Source organism: Manis pentadactyla, chromosome 3 (genome assembly GCF_030020395.1).
Source record: "Manis pentadactyla isolate mManPen7 chromosome 3, mManPen7.hap1, whole genome shotgun sequence".
NCBI classification, from domain to species: Eukaryota; Metazoa; Chordata; class Mammalia; order Pholidota; family Manidae; genus Manis; species Manis pentadactyla.
In genome coordinates this window covers 7285181-7298402 of record NC_080021.1, presented here as the reverse complement: position 1 = coordinate 7298402, position 13222 = coordinate 7285181, and the positions used below count along the sequence as shown (strand labels likewise).

Below are 13222 nucleotides of genomic sequence, written 5' to 3'. Positions count from 1 at the left end.
TCTGCCTTAAGGGCCGGGGCCCATGCCTTTCTCTTTCTTGTGCTTCCTCCCTCTTGTGCCCTCGGGGAAAGTCAGCAGACCCAGGCAGGGCTTGCTTCCTCCCGCTAGGTCCCACAGAGGCCTTCTGTCTTCCTGGTCACTTGTAAATGAAGGAAAATGGGAGGATTCAGAACCCCCTTGTTACCCAACCATCTGTCTTTGTTTGTCTGCCTCAAATACCTGTTCCAGGAAGTCATCTGAAGGATGCAACCAACCCAGGCACATTCTATCAGGAGGTGGTGATGAATTCCCAAACTGCTCCCCCTTCTGCCTACCTTGGGGACCCTTCCTTCCTTGCCTCCCTTCTCCTCCTTAGGGTCTTCCTGAAAAGCCCCTCTCACTCTTTTGTGTCCATCCAGAAAACTCAAAATAAGTCAGAGCATTTCCTCCCAGACACACAGAAGGGGTGAACAGGGCCTGTTTGTTAAGCACACTCAGCATTGCATATTTGGGTTGTGTTCCTCCCGTCCCTACCCACTCTGTTCCTTCATCCTTTGTTTCACTCCTTCAAGTGATGGGATTTTTTTATCCTAGAAAGTAAAGCAGACTTCCTCTGAGCTTCAGAGTTCAACCATGCTTTGCCTTTTAAATGGGAAGACTGCAGAGATAGGAGGGCACTGGGACACCCAACAAAGAAAGGAGCTGGCAGCAAAGCAGCCCTGCCTGCAGGGATGGGTCAGCGTCGGCAGCCCCAGTGCCATGGTGGCAGGACCTAGCAAAGCACGCTGACTGCTTTGCAGCTGGAGGACGCTGGCTCTGCCTGGCTGGCTGTCACGTCGGGGAAGCCCAGCAAGGACCAAGTGAGTTAGGGGCAGGAAGTGGGGCATCGGTTTGAGAGTTCACAAACGCTGTGCAGTGAGTGTGCTCGGGAGCCTACAGGATGCACAAGCACAGCCCCTCACCTTCTCTCTGAAATAACTTCCCATCTGGGGGGAGATGGGGCATCTGCAGGGCCACTCTGAGCATCCCTGTGACCGGCCCTCGTGTGGCTGTGGCAGCTCCAGGGGTGACCCCGCAGAAGCATTGTCCTAGTGAGGTGAGCCTGGGATCTAGGCGCAAACTGGGGATACTGACCAGACGGGCAGGAATTAGCCCCGTTCTGGAGTGGGTGCTGGTGACCAGTCTGATGAGGACAGTGTCGGATGAAGTTGGCAACAGACCTCTCTGCCCCCCAGAGTTCTTTCTCCCCTTGCTTCCCTTTATTCCCACTCACAATTTTCTTTGCTTTTCCATAGGTCTCTCTTTCCAGAAGATTCCATCAGCATGGGAAGTCCTGAGGAGTAAAGGCCCACTTAGTTTCTTAGCCCTTAGTTTCCTTACACAGAAGATAGGACAGTAGAAGGCTCATAATGCATAAGTGCTCAGATCCTTCCTTGCCTTGACATCTCGTGAATCTTGCCCTCTTTTCTTTCTTTATGCCTCCAGGCAGGGTGATGTCTACACATTTTCTATGCTCTGGATAAAACTGACAGGACAGAGATGCCACACATTTCCTCAGCAGCTTATTCTAGGTTTTTGGTTTTTGTTTACCTCCCTGCTCTGAGGAAACTAAGTAGTTCAACCCTATTTAATTAAGATTTCTCTTGTCGGCAATTTCTTCCTGAGTAGGTTTTGTGAATGTGGAGAACAATAACTAAATGCCTTTTTCATATAGAGCATTTATATGCTCACATACACAAGTTAATTTTCTTTTACAACCCCGTATTTAGCCCTGCTTGGGCCTCATTTCCATGCATTTGCATGTTAATATTCATACTTATGCAGATATATTCCTGGATCCAATGGAAGAGAATAGCCCACGCAGAAGGTTGAAACTGACAATTTATTCACAGAACTTGATCCTAAATTCAGAACTTCACTGGGCAGTATTGCCAAACTGAATAGCAACTGCTTTTCCTGTACTGTGTAGAAATGGTTACAAATTATATTCTTCCGTTTGTCTCTGACCAAAGGGGAGCAGAGGTAGAAACTGCATGTGGAAGACATTCCCTGGCAAGACAGTTCTGAAGAATGGCATAACGTCCCTAAGATGTGACAGGCATCTGGGAAGAAATGGGCCATCTGGGTGCCAGCAACATCAGTCCCTCGCCACGTAGACGCCATTCTGAAATGTACTGTCTTTGGCAGCCACTACTGGTCCCTTCTGATATATGGCTTCTCTGTTTAGACCTTAAACAAAAAGAAGAAGCTAAAGAGGTCTGGTATTAGGATATCCACAGCTCCCATGATTCCTAAGAGTTAGGACCCCACACTGGCAAAGCTAATATTTGCTGACTACCTATTGTGATTTACTGGTTCCTTATATGTTGCCCTGCTGCCCTTCAAAAATGGCCCTATTAAACAAACGTGATTGTTCCCATTTTTCAGTTAAAGATACTGAGGTTCAGAGAGGATGAGTGCCTTAGCAAGGCCAAGCAGATGGCAGAGCCCGGTTTTCCAGTTAGATCTATCTGAGCTCAAAGCTCATATTTATTTCTGCTTTGTAGGGTCCCAGTAGTAAAGGAAGAGTATTTTGGGTGCCTTGGGAATAAAATGCTTTGAATAACCTCTCTGATTATTTTCTTCCGTGAAGCCTTGTTCAAATTAATGTGCAAACAGGTTGTCTTTGTTCTGTCTCACTAGAAAACAAAAACTGAGGTGATAAGTGCATAGTAAGCTTTACTGGGAGGTGCAATGCCAGGGGAGCAAGAGAGGGTAAAGGGAAGGGGAGACGTGGAGGCAGGGAGGACAAGCAAATATGAGGAGGTTTGTTTGGAGCCTGGTCACAGGTTCCTAGAAATACACGGCTGGTGACTGGCACAAGGGACATCCTTAGACAGGCTACAGGGCAGCGCTCACCTCAGAGCAGACAGTCCGGTGGGGGGAGAGGAATCTTTATCTCCCAGCTCCATTCGTCTTGCCTAGTGGCGCCACATTTGCCCTACAGTGTGATAGGTTAGTTCACCTGCACTCCAGGTGGTGGTGCCCCAGCTGTCCAGGTAGCCTCAGAGAAAGCCAGACCCATGCCTCATGGTGAAGTCTTTCATCTGAAGTCAGAAGTGGCAGAAAGAGATCTCTGGGTTCAGCTGGTTGGACACTGGATGTGGGAGGTACGGTGGCAGACATGACATAGAACATGCCAGAGCCCAGCCCTCGGCTAGGTAAGGATGAGCCACGGAGCAGTGTTAGGGGATGAGCTGATGCGGGCTAGTGGCCTAAGCCAGGGGGCAGGTGGGGCCAAGAGAACCTGAGGAAGTATATAACCTGGGTGATGTCAATCTCCTTCCTGTGCCACTCAGACCTACTCACATCTTACAAAACTAGAACAAGGTGAATCTGTTTCTTCCACTTCAAGGTGGTGGCCAGTTGCAATCTCCTCAACGGATTGAAATATGAGTAAGAAACCCAGCTACAATCTCTGGTACTGTGGCTGATCGTGGAAACATAAGCGATGTTTATCATCTCTTTCCTTATCATTCCTTTGAGATTTTCAGAGCTGTTCTGGGTTGCTTGACTATTGATCCAAGCAGACTACGATCTCAGCCCATCCTTCCTGGCCCTTGAGTCATGACTACTCCAGGTGACCATCTGCAGTACGCGAGAATATTAGAGGACACCACAGTGAATACCTGGTGCCTAAATAAACTCTTCCGTCTCCCTTTGTAGCAGTGCTAGAAATTGGGCAATTTCATGCATCACTTAAATATGTCCTGTATATTCCTGCTGATTTACTGGCCTGGGGAGCCCAGGAGGTTGTCAGTTTCTGGGTCATTTTCTCCCTTGGAACTAGGACATCAAACCAGGTAGAGCCTCAGCATGGGGGGACAGGCAGTGCAAACTGTACAGGTGGGTCATCGGGAGCGACTGCACTGGGGCAGCTCCCCATTCCCACCTGCGGTCCCAGCACCCACTTCAGCTGCTGAGGACACAGAGCAGCACAGAGCCACTGCTGCAGAGCAGCCATAGGCCAACTTTTTTTCTGTAAAGGCCCGGATAATAAGTATTTTAGCCTTTGTAGTACCTGCCATTTGAATGTGAAAGCAACCACAGACAACACATAAACCAATGAAACAATCTTATTTACGTAACAGACATTGGGTCAGATTGGCCTGGCGGAGGATGGTTTCCTGACCCTTAATTTAACATAAACACCACATCCTGGAGTTCAGCGCCCACACCCCACAGGGGCTCTCTCTGGGTTGGGGTCTCAGCTGTGCCTTGGAGCCTTTAAGCAGCGATTCTTCCACCGCCTGCCTCTGGGCCGCCGGATGCACGGTTAGACCAGGGAAGCTCCTTGCTGCCTCCTTACAGTAAATGGCTCAGCAAAAGCACGGGAGGTAACACAGATGAGGCATTTTCTCAGTCCTGGGATATGTTGCTGAAGGAGCCTCACAGTCAGGGAGGGAAAACTAATGCCTGGAGTTCACAGCAATTCCAGGAAGGACACACCACCACTCCTTCAGGGTGCCGGGTGTCTGATGTAGTCAACCTTCCACTTACAGGCTCACTTATCTCCCTGAAGAAGGGGGCCCTGGAGAGGATTTGTGTTGATCTTGACTGACACTGGGGGCATCTAGTGTCAGCGGCTGTCATCCTAGATGGAGGAGACCCGAATTGTTAAGTTTATGCACAGACCCCATCTGGGTCACCACAGTGACGTTCCTGGGCCCACTGCACAGGCATCGAGGCGGGGAGTGGAGCGGCTGGCTGCCGTCCACAGGGTAGGTCAGTCCATTCACTTGACTGTTCATTGCCTTCCGAGTGGTGAATAAGCTGAGCATTAACTTGAAACATAAAGATCCACCTCTTTTGTGGCCAGTCCTCAGTCACATATATATATTTCCCATACTTCCTTTTCCTGAACCTTCTAGTCACATATTTACCAAGCTTCTGCCTAATTGTGCAAGCCATTAGCTGCTGTCCCGGACCGTGTTTGTCTGTGCCTCAGCCCCTACTATGCTGTGAGTAGAGTGAACGTACGGTCCTGTGTCTGCATACCTGTTTGTCCTCCATATCTTCCCAGGCCACCCCTCATCCCCACCCCAAGGTGAGGCTGTAAAGAGGAGGTGAGTTCTTTCCTTGTCTGTCAGTGGTTCCTAGGGATACTTCACTCCCTTCCTGCTAAATCACCAGGAGATCAGAAAGAGGATTCCATGCAGTAGACATAGGTGGCACGGATGTCTGGGCCATCTTTAATGATGTTTCCATACACCCTCTGGATCTGCCCCAGCCTGGTTCTGAAGATACCCACCTACCATGCAACAAATCACTGCCCTCCTGCTCAGACCTGTGACTACGTGGGCAGGTCCGACAGCCACGCACTGGGTGTTTCACGGTTGTGTGCTGGTCTCTACCACCAGGAGCCGATTTTCAAATGCAGAGCATTGCTTGGTGGCAGAGCCATCAGCATGGGTCCAGAATTCTAGAAGCCTGTGCTGTGCTTTCCTAAAGGGACTGGTCACAGGCTCTGTATGCCGCTGTGATCTGCGGTGGAGGTCTCAGCACCTTGGGGTCAGCCACTCAGGATGCTCAAGGAATAGAGAAGTTTACACTGATTTCTGGGCCTGCTACAGAGCCCCATCTCATGCTGGCCCCTAGTTAAAAGGGGAATCCTTTGAGTCACTCAACCAGAACAAGATTCCCAAGGGCAATATATGCTGCCCCCAGATTCAAAATAGCCCACCAAAGTCTGTGTTTCTTTTTAGTGATAAAAGTTGCAAGTTGGAACAAATTTGCTATGGTATAATCCCAAGCCCTGGACCCCTAAAAACTTAACCTGAACCATTTTCGGGTTTATCTCCCATCTTTTGGTTCATACATAACTTACTAGGTTACCCACAATACTTGTCATCTCATACTCACCCAGTCTGACTAGTATCATGTCATTAATAGTGAACCAGTTTGATGTCTGAGGGATGCCAAAATGGTCAAGGTCGGTCCTTACAGAGTAATTTCAGTAGTCAGCTAGAGAGTTATGACATTGAGGTTAGAGGTGGTGATCTGCTACCGTTTCATGTAAAGGTGAACTGTTTTGTTCCACTTTATTTGTGGTGTAGAGAAGAAAGCTCGCTGCATCAGTAGCTACATACCAAGTTGCAGAAGCCATGTATCCAGTCCAGTATTTGGCACAGTTGCTGGGAGTGGGGCCAGTGCCTAGTTTGGTCCCAACTCTGAATCTGGAAGCGACAGAGCAGCCAGGGCCCTTGTGAGTGTGGATGGGTCTGACCTACGCCTTCTGTCGCGGCAGCTTTGGAGGCAGGTCTAAGGCTAACCCTCACCCCACAGGGAGTTGAGGCCATGTTAGGTGGTAGCACTGGGGTTTTGCAATGAATAAGAGGTTAAGACCCAGAGAAGATGAAGCTAAGACTTGGAGAAAGGTGGGAGGCACTGTAACTGGGTCCAGTTTGAAGGATGATGATAAAATGCACTTTTCTCAGCACACTTCCTCCTGTGCAAATTTCATACTAGAGCACAAGAGCTCATAGCGGGATATTGTCATCCCATCCTGGTAGGTGCTTCTCATGTCTCCCGCGTATTTCCAAACACCAGATGTACTTGTCCACAGCCACTTTGTCTACAAAAGCAGCATCTCCTCTTCTGCCAGACACATCACCTCTGTTTCTCCTATTATGATTACTATTTTTCCAATAATCAGCAATAGCTTCTCATTAGCAGTTGACTTAGACACACAGGTTTTACTTAGAAATGACTGAATAATAGTATTTACTCTACAGATGTGTTGTGAATATTAAATTAGATACTACATGGAAAATGCTTAGCAGAGTGCTTAACACACAGCAAGAACTGTTTCCAATATTAGTTATTAGCACCATCATTTTAGAAGTTGCTAAAAATAACAGTTGAAAAAGACAAATTTACCATCTTAATAGAGATCTTTGCTATGGCTTCATGTTGGCCAGTACAGAACTGGATCTTTGAACAGTTAACACAATCTTCAAGACACCAGATTGCAGAATAATCTCTTGATACCATCCTCCTACACTAGTTGCTGACTCCCTGGCAGCACACATTTGTGTTCAGATGTCTACATTGCATTACCTTTTTCTTTTCACTCCACAAATCATTATTCATCCTTTAAGGTACAAACTCAGTTTTATTCCCTCCCTGAAAATTTCCTACCTACCCTAGGGAGGCTGAAGTTCCTTTTTCTTTCTGACCCTGTTGAAATCTTGTCCATTTCTCCATTACATTGTAGGACATTTATTTAAGTTCTGTCTCCTATAATTTGCGAACTTCATAGGAACAGGAATATATCTTAATAATCCTCAAATCCTTAAGGCACAGTAGAAGGCTTGACATAAATTAGGCGTCCATTGAACATTTGTTGAAAAAAATCAATGAACGAGTTTATGATTTTATACATGAGTTTGTCTTTATGATGCTCAGGGTATTATCTTTTCTTCTCAAGAATAAAGAAGAGAAAGGACTTTATCACAGTCTGGAATATCCTGATTTTTCCTTAATAGAATACCAACTAAATTAAAATGACAAGCCAATCCATTCAGGCCTAGGGCGTAATTCAACTCCAGGAAATAGAAGGGGAAAGAAAGAGGTACTATTTGTTTCTAAAGCTACAGTACTTAAGAGTCTGGTACTGACATAAAGACAGACATAAAGACCAATGGAACAGAATAGAGAGAAGTAAATAAATCCATGCACATACAGTCAACTTTGCCATATGACATAGGTTGCCAAGAAGGCACAATGGAAAAAGTATAGTGTCTTCAACAAATCCTGTTGCGAAAGCCATATATTCACATGCAAAAGAGTAAACTGTATCATGCAAAAAATTGACTCAAAATGAATTAGACTTAAACATAAGACTTAGAACTGTAAAACTCCTAGAAAAAAATCATAGTGGAAAATTTTCATGTCTTTGCACTTGGAATTGTATTCCATGAATATGACACCAAACAAACAGGGAAAACAGTAGAACTAGACAATATCAAACTAAAAAGTTTTTGCACAACAAAGGAAACAATCAGCAGAATGAAAAGGCAATCTATGGAATTGGATACATATTTGAAAATTATATATACATGAAATATCCAATAACTGGTTGATTTCAAGAAGCTCCTACAAATCAACACCAAAAACACAAAAACAATGAAACAAAATGAAAAACCCAAGCAAAAATATTCTAATACCCTGATTAAACAATGGACTAAAGATGTGACTAAACATTTCTCCAAAGACATGCAAGTGGCCAAGAGGTATATGAGAAGATTCTCAACACTGGTAATCATCAGGGAAATGCACAGCAAAATCACAACGAGGCATCGCCTCAACCTATTAAGACGGTTGTTATCAAGAAGACCAAAAGACAAGGGTCAGTGAGGACATGAGAAACTGGAACCCTTGCTTCCAGGGTAGGAATGCAAAATGGTGCAGCCACAGTGGAAACTATTTGCATGATAAAGTTTAAGGGTCCAATTTTACTCTTTTGCATGTGGATATATGGCTTTTGCAACTGTATTTGTTGAAGAGACTATACTTCTCCATTGTGCCTTCTTGGCAACCTATGTCATATGGCAAAGTTGACTGTATGTGCATGGATTTATTTACTTCTCTCTATTCTGTTCCATTGGTCTGTTCACATGGTTCCATTCGGATGAAGTATCTAAAGTCGAATAATTTGTAGAAGCAAAGAGTAGATAGTGGTTGCCAAGAAATGAGGGAGCAGGAAATAGGGAGTTGCTAATCAACATGTATAAAACTTTAGCTACACAAGTTCTAGAGAACTGATGTACCTATATATAGCAATACTGTAATGTACGCTTAAACATCTGTTTGGAGGGTAATCTTACATTAAATGTTCTTACCAAAATAAAAACACATAAATAAAGTTTAATTATAAAGAGAGAAACTGAGAGAGGAATCTTCCATCACTCATAAGTTGCCTTTATATACTTGAACTTAGTTGAAATCACTACTAACCAACTCACTTGGGATTGGGTCTTCTCACTGGGATTGTGACATTTCAGCATATTCTGTAAGGAGGTCTAGGAATCTCCCAAGAAGTGAATTGTGTAAATGCGGAAGTGGGGATTGAGGAGAACAGGGATGGGTACAGAATCCATGCAGAGGGATATTTCTGGCATAGATGCACAGAACTGAAATATTTTGGGTTTTTTTTTTAAGTTTTAAAAAAAATTTAAAATTGAAGAATAGTTGATATACAGTATTATATTGCTTTCAAATGTACAGTTATTTACATTATTAAATGCTCACTGCAGCTAGTAGAATTAGTATCTGTCAACACAGAAAGATGTTATAGAACTATTGACTATAGTCCCTATGCAGCGCTTGCATCCCTGTGGCGAATTTATGTTATGATTGAGATTTTGTGCCTCTTTACTCCCTTCACCTACTTCACCCACCACCTGAGCCCTTTCCCCACAATCATCACCAGCCACTTCTCTTGGAGGGAACTTCCCAAGGTCTGTATGGCTGAGATGAAAGGGAGAGGGCGATGGAGACAGGAAGACTGGTAGAGAGGGGCCAGGTAAGAAAAGCTTTGTTCCATTATTCTTAATAGTTTGGATTTTATCCCAGGTGTAAGCCTTGGGGACACATTGCTGTTTTTAAGCCATCCAACAAAATCTTGGGTGTCAGTAGGAAGAATGAAATAAAGAGGAATTTGGTTTGGAAGTCTGGATGCCAACCACACACTCCTCCTTCCCACTGGTTTCTAACCTCTGAAGAAATGGACTTGAAGATCCGAGTCTAACGTCACTCACGCCTGGGCCAGACCAGTTCCCATTACTCCCTGATAGAACTAAATTCAAGAAGGCAGCTTGAAGCCAAGTCAGAACGGGGGTTCCTGGCAGCCCCCGCAGCTCACAAGGACAGTCACATGTGGTGAGAGCGTGACTACCAAGCAGACCCTTGTCCAGCCTTTGGATGGAGGATAGGCTCTTGTCCACACAGCCAGGGTGGGCAGAGGGGATGAGAGTGTCACTGACCAGCTCTGAGCCAGCTTTCCAGAGCAGAGGCTCTGCCCCGCTCAGGGGGTCAGTGTGCATCAAGCTCCTGAGGCACCTTGATCAGGTGGGCCGCTCACTTTCCCACAGGTGGAGGAAACAGGACAGGTGGGGCCAGATGACTGAGGCACCTGTGGTCACTCTGTCCCTAGGAGTGAGGTGGAGACCTCCTCCTGCTCCGCATGGAGGTCAAGCTGAAAGGAAAGAGGGGAATAGGTAAGAGTTCCTACCTAACAGTGCACCTAGACTCAGGAAGGACACTACAAAGATTACGACATCATGAGCTTGTCTAAGAGATGGTGAGACCCCCAGTCAGGGAACAACATTGAACAGAGAAGTGGGTATCAGATAAAACAGCAGCTGTGTGCGTTCACCAAAGCATCTTCCTTAGACTCTGCCTTCCTGGATTATAGCCCCTTATCCATCAGGTAACCATTACAGGTCAGGTCACCACTCTGAGCCTCAGTTTCTTCACCTATACAGCTAGCAGATTAGAGCTGACAATAGTTAAAGCCCCTTTCCACCGACACCTCAGCTTGTTGACACTTCTACCCTGAGCTGAACTTTGGAATTTTCTTCTGCTATCAAAAACTGCACAGCATAAAACTTAAATGACCAGGAACCTATTAAAAAATTAGTAGTTACGACCCCAAGGAAATGAAAAGTTTAACAAGAGTACAGCCAGAGCTGATGTTTAAATGGGGAGAAAGCATTCTTACAGGATCCTTAATTGGTCACTGGGGCAGCCAGAGTGAGGCGGCTAACAAGCCAAACAATTTTGATGACATAAAATTAACACCAGGACATAGGAAAAGCCTGTTTTATTTGCTATTTTATGTGTTATATGACAATTTAATTAAACTTCAAAGGAATCCAAGCAGTTAATTCCCCAGAGAAATAAACCAAAAATGACATTCAGGTCTGTCTCCTAAGGAGTTAGGCAAGGGAGTACTTTCTGTATTTTATAATGCTATAAACCCAACTTTTACTTCAAAATTAATGAGTATGATTAAACAGTCTTGGCCTTCCCTGCACCCCTTCTCCTTTCTCCTCTCAGGATTGACTTGAGGCCATCTGGAGTCTCCCAAAAGAATATGGTAAAGGCAATTCGAATGCCACCTCATGGGCTGTAGAACGAACCTCTTGGATATGTAGCACTGCTGGGTCACCTGGGCATTTCTGCTTTCTCCTCACAGATACTCGTGAGATGGCATAATAATAATAATAATAATACTAACAGCAATAGTAGTAGCAATAATGAAACATCAGCCAGGAGGGGTTAAGTGATGGTGCAACAACAAACATCCCCAAAGAGCCCCACCAGCTCCGTGCCTCCACGGCAAAGGTCTACGCCTCACCCACACTGCTGTGCACCAAGCTCTCCATGGCATATGGTCTCCGTGGTATAAGGAAACCAAGAGCACTGAAGGAGGTACCAGCTACAAAAGCCACCAGCTACAAAACCTCCCATCTGCTCTGGAATCTGGAACAGACATGTCAATTCCACTCATATTTCATTGGCTCAAGCCAGTCACATGATCACCTCTAGCCTGGGGTTCAGGGAAGTGCAATTCTTCCATGTGCCTGAGATACGGCAGCACTTCCTATGTATCAGGCTTTGTCCTAAACAACGTATGTAAATGCATGCATGTGTGTTTGTGCACGTGTGTATATATATATCTCATAGATATGTGCGTGTACACACATCTATGCATATTTGCATAAATATATATGTACATACATATTCATTTAAATAATTTGAATAATATAAAAATACCTGTGTAGTAGATTCAAAAGATCTTGAAGTCTGGAATCTCAGTATGTGTCAACATTATACTTTCTCCACTATGAGTCTTGAGCAAGAAAATTAGCATTTAGTTTCTCCATTTTTTGTTTGGGAAATGGAAAGGATCAAATTGCTCACCTCACAGAGCTGGTGCAAATATGTAATGCTTATGACATTGTTTCATAAATGACCAACAAGCGTTCATGATTTTTACCTGCAAAGAAAGGTCAGCACATTATCTAAAAAAATAAATGGAGACTGATTGAAATTACTTTTTTCCTATTCTGGTCAGAAAAGGTAGCTCTGTTTTCTTTGAAATAAATGAAGACTTTAGTTGACTTTAAACTTTACCTCTAGTCTGAGCAGCATGTCTGTCATCTCAAGTTCTAAGTTCCCTCTGCTGAAGCTATGATTTTCTTTGCAATTTCATCGCATTTATTCTGTCCCACTCGGTCTGGTTTAACAGAGCAGTTAGACATTATAATAGCCTAATAAATGCATGGATCCTAGAGTGAACCCAGCGAGTCCCCACACATGGGCATAGGAAGGAAACTAGTCTCAGTGGGGTGTTGGTAAACAATGCATTTGGCTTTATAAATATATTACACAATTTGATCTTGACAATAATTTCTGATGAATTATACAGGATCACCCTCTTGCTATATGCAGAAACTGATACTCAGGTTTCTCCATGCAATAGTGGAAACAGCCAGCATTTATTGAGGACTCACAATGGGATGAGATCCTGCCCTGCATCTGACAGTGCAAAAATCACTCCCCCACACATACACACGCACACACGCACATGCACACAAACGTGCATCACTTAGCTCAGTGCCATGTAACAAATGTTCAGAGTTGGTTTGGGAAAGAACAAGGAAACGTGAACGAGAGGCTAAAGACCTGGGGCTTGTTTTGGTGCCATTCCAGGAGCAGAGCGGCGTTTGTCGGTGGTGCAGGCTGGAACTGGATGCAGAATGAGGGGTAGGGGAGGGGTGGGACTGAAGCTAGGGGACGTTGTTGAACTAGTTCAAGCAAGTGGCAATAAGCCCAGGGCTAGGGAGGTGACAATGGAAATAGCTCTGGGCAGTGCAGTGAAGCTCTGTAAAAGATCATGTGAAGTCAGGTGGAAAGCACTAAGTGCACTCATTGACATGAGGGCCAAGCAGGAGAGAGGCAGCCGGAATGGGTCAGTGCAGAGTTTGGGCGCCTAGCAGGATAATGGTCCCATTTATAGCAATTGGGAGGCCCACAAAAAGAGCTAGTTTGGGGTGACATGAAGAATTGATTTCTGAGTGTACTGTGCTTAAAGTTTAGACAGATAATCAAATAGAGCTGTCTGGCAGATGTCAGGCACTCTAGAATCAGGGATTCAGGAGCGAGAACTGGCTGGATTGGGGCATTGGTGCACCAA

The 13222-nt window shown here is 45.0% G+C and overlaps 1 long non-coding RNA gene across 1 annotated transcript in view; it reads left to right on the top strand.

Annotated features, from left to right (window-relative positions):
- Positions 1 to 4938: 4938 nt before the first annotated feature.
- Positions 4939 to 13222, top strand: part of LOC118915105 (uncharacterized) — a 30550-nt gene continuing 22266 nt past the window's right edge. The window contains exon 1 of the long non-coding RNA XR_008996117.1: positions 4939 to 5084. This is a non-coding gene — a long non-coding RNA (uncharacterized LOC118915105). The remainder of the gene's footprint in view (positions 5085 to 13222) is intronic.